Below are 6,906 nucleotides of genomic sequence, written 5' to 3' on the forward strand. Positions count from 1 at the left end.
AAGAAAATAGCATTACTTCCCCCCAATCCTAAGACACGATTTCATCTGACATCCCATAAAGGAAAAACAAGGGTTGTCTTTTGAGGGCTACAGTAGATGTCATTCCAAAAATGACATCTCTTTTCATCAAAGTAAAAGTGAAGTTTAAACAGTTTTTGAAGAAGTACCTTTTATGGAAGAAAAATAGTATGATTTAGAAATAAAGTTTGAAAGTGTTCCTATTGTTATATGATTTCGTTGTTGAAAACCTTGTATGTTCCTAAGATATTTTATATCTACTCTTAAAAAAAAAAAAAAAAACAGAAAACAAAAAGAAATTTTTTAGCTTGCTTAAAAGTCTTTCAAATGAAGAGTTTGAGTGGGTTTAAAATCCATTTGCTAAAAGCATTAAAATGCAACATATTCCAATTTCTTTGCAAGAACAACTGATTGACATGAGAAAAGATGGAAATTTGAAAGTCAATTTTGAACAAAACCTTTGCATAATTGGTGGATGGCGTTGAAAATTGAAAACTGAATGTCACGATTTAATGAGCCAAGCCCACAATGCAGTCGTCCGTCTGGATCTAGGTATCTTCATGAAGACTCCTTCTCAGTGGTGACAGCCTTTAAAACTGAATATTGAAATAAACCAAATTTAGTGCCAGACTTTCAAGTCACTGTTCTGCAAAGTGTTAAACTAAGATTTGCAAAAATAAAGAAGCATATTTAATGGCGTTGCTCTCATTGTAAGAACAAAAAGGGATGTTATGCCATTATTAAATGAAACGCCATAAAAATTCCTTTAAAACTTCAAATTTATTACGTTTTTATTTTATTTATATGGTTTTATCATGTACATAATATAATCTACGTAATATGTAATTTATTCATATGTGCATAGGTATTTTAGAGTGTGTGTGTGTATATATATATTTTTTTAAATGTACATACTAATGCATATTCATGTATATAGTTTGTGTACATAATTTATAAAGTTTTATGTATATAATTTATAAATAAATAAATAGATATCGGGGTGCCTGCTCAACACTTTTTACTGATGATGTATGAGCAACAAAGTTAGAGTTGGAGGATGACAGAGTGCCTAAGGGTCCCTCCAGCTCTGGCATGAGGGACTGCAGGGGGCTACCCTGTCCTGGGGGGCGGGGCATTTGTAATATAGATGTTTCTGGTTTGGGCCTCACCTGGCATGCAGGTGGAGTTTCAGGCATGCATGTTTTATAGCTAAGGCTTCGGAGGGACTGAAGAGTGAGACCTGAGATGTGCTCCACCTCCAGAGGGCAACCCCACCATATAGACCAGAATCCCCTCCCCTGGGGCACAAAGGACCTCACTCCTCACCTCCTCACCCCTCCTACCTCAACAGGAGAAGGAAAACAAGACTTTCCTCCTAATTGGAGGGAAGCCAGAGGCAGTGGAGACTACGTGTGAATTCAGGCATCCAGGCTGCAGGTCTGGCCTTTTACCTGCTCTGCTCTCTGCACCTTGATGTGGAGCCTGGTTTTCAGTTACCAAAATTCTCACTGTCATCTCTCTTGGGAAGCCCTGACTGCTGTTAATTTCAGTCTTACATGCTACAAATAAACCCTAGAATGTTCAGGAGGTTAACCACCCAGGTCAGTTCTTCACCCCATCGTAGCAAAGAGTATCCCACCTGAATCTTTTGCAACTGTCTTAACCCCAAAGAAGACAAGAGTCCCAGGAAAAAAAATAAATAAGGCCTGAACCTCTGCTACCCTCTTAGGAGCTCATTACCTCCCTGAAGCAAAATGATCTTTCTACGGCACAAATATGTTCATGTCGTCCCCTCCCTGCTCTGCTCTGCTTAAAAGCTTCCTCTATATCTCCACTGACCACAAAAGAAAAGCCAGGCTGCTTAGGCCAACTCCCATGTCCTTCTCCCCTGGCCCAGGCCACCTGCATCAGTCACCAGCAGAAAACCTAAAACACACTAGCTAACTTCAGCGGAAAGGCATTCCATGCAGGCAATTCCATACTTACAAAATCATTGAAACGGTTAGAGGAACAGGCTACACTTGCAGGAATGACTCCCGGAAAAACATGGGGCCCACCTTGGAACTGTTCTCTCTGGCACCATCAGGAATATAAGCAATTAGGAGCCACTCAGGGTCTGTTGATTTCAGGAACCATCACCTAACTGATACAGAGGTCGAGAAGTCATTTCAGCAACAACTTCTCCACACCCACAAAGCTGGCACTGGATGCCAGAAGGCAGCTGCCCAAAAAACCCAGTGTCTCCACAACCGTGCAGACCAGCAGCAACAAGCCACGTCCCCGAGTTCATCGGGTTGACAGAACCCATTGCTTAACCAGAACCCTAGGGGCAAGAGAGTGTGTAGAAATGCAGTGGTCAGCGTCCAGTCTCTCCAGCTCAGAAAAAAACAGGGTGGAGGCGAAGCTATACACACACTGTTTCTCCAGATCCTTCGAGCGCTCCACCCACACTCACCCTGAGTTCCAGCTACAGAGACCCCACCGAGGTTCCCAGGAACACTCTAGGCTCTTTCTGGCCTCTCTGCCTTTCCCCATGCTGATCACCAGCCCCCTCCACTTTGAATGGCCTTCATGGACCCGAGTTGCTTTCTCTGGCTCCCTCAGGCAGGGCTTATGAGAGCCCAAAGTTGTCCGATAGAAACACAATGCAAGCCACATATGTAATTCCAGCTCCTGTAACTTTTAAAACTTTACCTGATTTGGAAAAAGGATCTTTGCAGATATAACTAAGTTAAGGCTTTCAAGACGAGAGTACCCTGGATTATCCAGGTAAGCCCCAAATGCCATCGTAAATGTCCTCACGAGAGAGACAAAAGAAGATAGCGCAAAGGAGAAGGCAGAGTGAAGAGGAGACAGAGCGTAGAGTAACGTGGCCACAAGCCCAGGAATTCCAGGGCGGCCACCAGAAGGTGGAAGACGCAAGGAACAGACTCTCCCCTACAACCCAGTTTCAGGCTTCTGATCTCCAGACTGTGAGAGAATAAATTTTTTTTGTTGGAAGCCACCAGGTTTGTGGTAATTTGTTACAGCAGCCTGAGGAACCTAACAACACATTTCAAAAAGCGGGGGAGGGAGCAGGTGAAATTAATTTTGAGAATATATTTTATTTAAGCCAACATCTACAAAATATTATCATTTCAACACGGAATCATTTAACACAGAAATCACTAATATTTTACTTTTTTTTTATACTAAGCTTTTGAAATCTGAATTGCATTTTACAACTGTAAGGCATCGCAATTCAGACTAGACGCATGTGACTAATAATGGCTATCGTCAGGGATGGCACAGCTCTAAGCATGTTGTAGGCATTTGAGCTAGCACCAGCCCAGGATTTGGGGGCCTTATTTGCCTATGAGTCATCTCTCTCACAGACAGTGTGTTCCTCGGGGCAGAACCTTGTCCCATTCATCTCTATGTCCCAGTACCTGAGCATCAGGATGCTCGGTAAATGTATTTTGAATGAATGAGTAATGGGGTTCTCTACAAGGAAAAGGCCCTGTTAGAAACTACGTTTGTTGCTTGTTTGTAGGATTTTTACCTCTTCTTTAGAGAGAAGTGCAGGATACATCAAAATACAGGCTGGAGTTTTAAAAAAAAAAAAGAAGAAGAAAAAGAAAAGAAAAGTCCTCTCAAAATCGTTTCTCCTGGGAAGGTAGATGAAGGACAAGGTGCCCACCCGCCACCAGCCAGGGAACTGTCGTATTTTGAGGTTAGAAAGAAATGTTGTCGATAGGCCTATATCTATTAGAGAAATTGAATCAATAATTAATAACCTTCCAAAGCAGAAAGCACCAGGCCCAGACAGACTCACTGGTGAATTCTATCAACCTTTAAGGATGAACTTTTACCCACTCTGTATAATCTCCTTCAGAGCAAAGAAGCAGAGGGAATACTCCCTAACTTAGTCTATGAGGCCAGCATTACCTAACAGCAAAACCAGAGACGTTACAAGAAAACCACAGACCAAATTACAGCATAGATGCAAAAATTCCCGGCAAAGTATTAGCAAACTGAGTCCAACAATGTATAAAAATGACACACCATGACCAAGAGGGATTTATCCCAGGTATACAAAGCTGGTTCAACATTAGAGATTAATTAATCCATCACACCAACAGTCTAAAAGAAAAAAATAACATGATCCTAGCCATAGATGTAGAAAGAAATGCTGCCCCACCCCTTGGGGAGGCTGATCTTGTCCGAGGGAGGGAAGGGGAAGGTGGGGAAAGTAGAGGGAGGTGAGGAGAGAGGAAGGGTGGGAAGGAGGTAGGCAGACAGGGTCTGTGAGGCAGCTGAAGCTGGCATCTGTTCCTGGGACCTACTAAAGTGAAGGACGTGGCCAAATGTAACCAAAAAAGCCAAACCTGCCTAGAAAGACTGTAAGCCTCAGGCACAGGATCATAAGGCCTGGGACCAGGCGCCGCCCTGAAGAAGTCTCACCAAGACCGTCCTCTGGGCCAGCTCCCAGGGAGGCAGCCAGGGCTAACGCCAGAACCACCACGATCCCGGCCCAAGCCTTGGCCTCCATGGAACCTGCCCCTTCCACCTGAGAAATTCAGCAGCTTCTCCCACCCCAGCTGGCCGCTGCATCCTCCCCAAGGGAGGGCCGGCCTTTTCTTTGTTCAAAGACACAACTGCTCAGCAAGCCATGTGCCAGCTAGGCTGCATAGGCACCCAGAGCTACCTTTTAATGTCACCATCAGGAGGGAGCACCTTTTGTCAACTTTGCACATCTTTGCTTGCTGGCCTCCCATGACACTGGTTCATCTTGCCTCCAAGAAGCCACAGGGCATCTAAACCTTTAAGGCTGGAAGCCCTCCCACTGAGCGTAATGGGGCCATTGAGCAGCCCACCCACCCCTGAGATTAGCCGCTTCTGAGATCACCATGAGTCCCTGGGCTGGAGACTGCCAGCTCCCTCACTTCAGACCAACCTGCCCAGATGTGGCTCTGCTCTGCCACCAATGTCCCTCCCCGCACCATGGCTGGATGTCCCCTCACAGCACCCTGGGACCCCTGGCACAGAGAGGGAGGGAGTTGGGGCCGGAGAGAGGGAAAGCCTGGACTTCTGGACTTCCTGCTCCCACTCCCGTGTGGACTTCCACCCTGGAGCACAGAGCGGACCATGTAGAAGGATATTGCCCAGGGAATAGATGAATGAAGAGAAGCAAGGCTACAAGCCCCTTCTCAAAGCCCTCCAGACATTCAGAGCTCTTCCCCGCTCTTGAGTTAGAAGCCCCATTCCCAGACTAAGAAGAAAAAGAAAAGACAAAACCTGTGCGCAGCCCTAATCCCAATGGGCCCCAACCCTGTGCTGCCACAGCTGACCCAGCCCAGATGACACAGGAGGGGACTGTGGGAAGGGTCTCCTGCCCACCAACATCCTGCTGTCCCAAGGCCAAGGCCATTACTCTCTGCCAGCTCTGCCAACCCACAGTCCCTCTCCCAGCCGCCACGTAGGAATGCCCACAGCCCTCACACCTTGCTCTGAACAATTTTCTGTCCAAGCAGGGCTCCCCCAGGCACGCGGTGCACATGGGGACAGGGCAAGGTGGTGGGGGCAAGCAGGGAGCTTGGGAGCCCCTCACACACACACACCGGGCCCCAGTCCCCTTGAGACCAGGCCACCACCCAGTGCTTCCCTTCCCCGTGCCTAAGCTAGCTCCACCTGAGCTGTCCAGACATGGGAAGGGTGGGGCCTGCAGCTGTCAGGCCACGTGTAGAAGAGGGAGGGCAGGACCTGGGTGTTCTTAAGGCGGGTCCAAAGGTGAACCGCGCCTCCCTTACTCCTCACCTGGCCTCTGAGCTGTCTTGATCCCAGTGGCCAGGAGTGAATGCAGCAGCCTGCCTGCCCTGGATGCCAGGTAGGTGCCTTTATTCTTTAAGGAGAAGAGAGGGAGACTCAGCACCTTCCCTGCCCTGACTCTTTAACCCTTTGTCCCCAGCTTCTCCACCTCTCCTGGGACTCAGGGCTCAGAGGGAAGGTGGAGAGAAATGGGGAAGAGGCTGTGGATGAGAGACAGTCTCAGGGCCACAGACCCCGGAGTTCATCACTCTGAGGGAGTAAATCTGTGCCCCTCGGTTTACGGGTGAGAGAACCAAGGTCCAGGGAGGGAAGAGGCCTAGTCAAGGTCCCAGAGACGAGAGGCGAATGGGCACAGAAGCCAGGCCTCCTGCCTCCCAGCCTGGCCCCGGCCCCCGTGCTGGGCCCCCAGAGGCTGCATGGAATCTAGAGGTGGGACCCATGGCCTTCGCTGGTCCTGAGGGTTCCTGCTGTCCCTGGGTCTGGGTGGAGAGGATACGACAATCAGAAGCCACCCTTCAAGTATGGGGGTGGGGTGGGGGGTTGAGCTACTGAGGCAAGGAGCTTCGGGGGATACTCAGGCTTCACCCTCCTACCCACTCCCTTTGCTGACCTGAGCTTGCCAGAGGGAGAAAAGGTCGGCAATGAAGAGAAAGGGGAATTTGCCAAGAGAGCAGGATCCTCCTGCCTTCGGAGCCCTTGGGAACAAAGAAAGTGATTTGAATCCAAATCTGAAGGGTGAGTGGGTGGGAGGGACCAATAAATAGGGCAGAGCTGGCTAGAGCCTTCCCTGCCCACTACACACCCCAACACAGACACACACGCTCACACATACACTCTCACAGACACACACACACACATACGCACCACACACACCTGAGCCCCAGGTGCACCCCCCCCCTCCCCTTTAGAGCAGAAAAGAAAGAACTAGAAGTGCACTGGTCGGGGCAGGGTGTCCAAGAATAAAGGAGTGAACTTAGCCCCTGCCCTGGGAGGTCCAAGGTGGTTCGGGAGTGTTAAAAGTGAGAATTTGAATAAGAGCCCTCCCAGCCCTGTCCCACTGGGTTCCAGAATCCCAATCCC

This window comes from Pteropus alecto, unplaced genomic scaffold (assembly GCF_000325575.1).
Source record: "Pteropus alecto unplaced genomic scaffold, ASM32557v1 scaffold98, whole genome shotgun sequence".
NCBI lineage: Eukaryota > Metazoa > Chordata > Mammalia > Chiroptera > Pteropodidae > Pteropus > Pteropus alecto.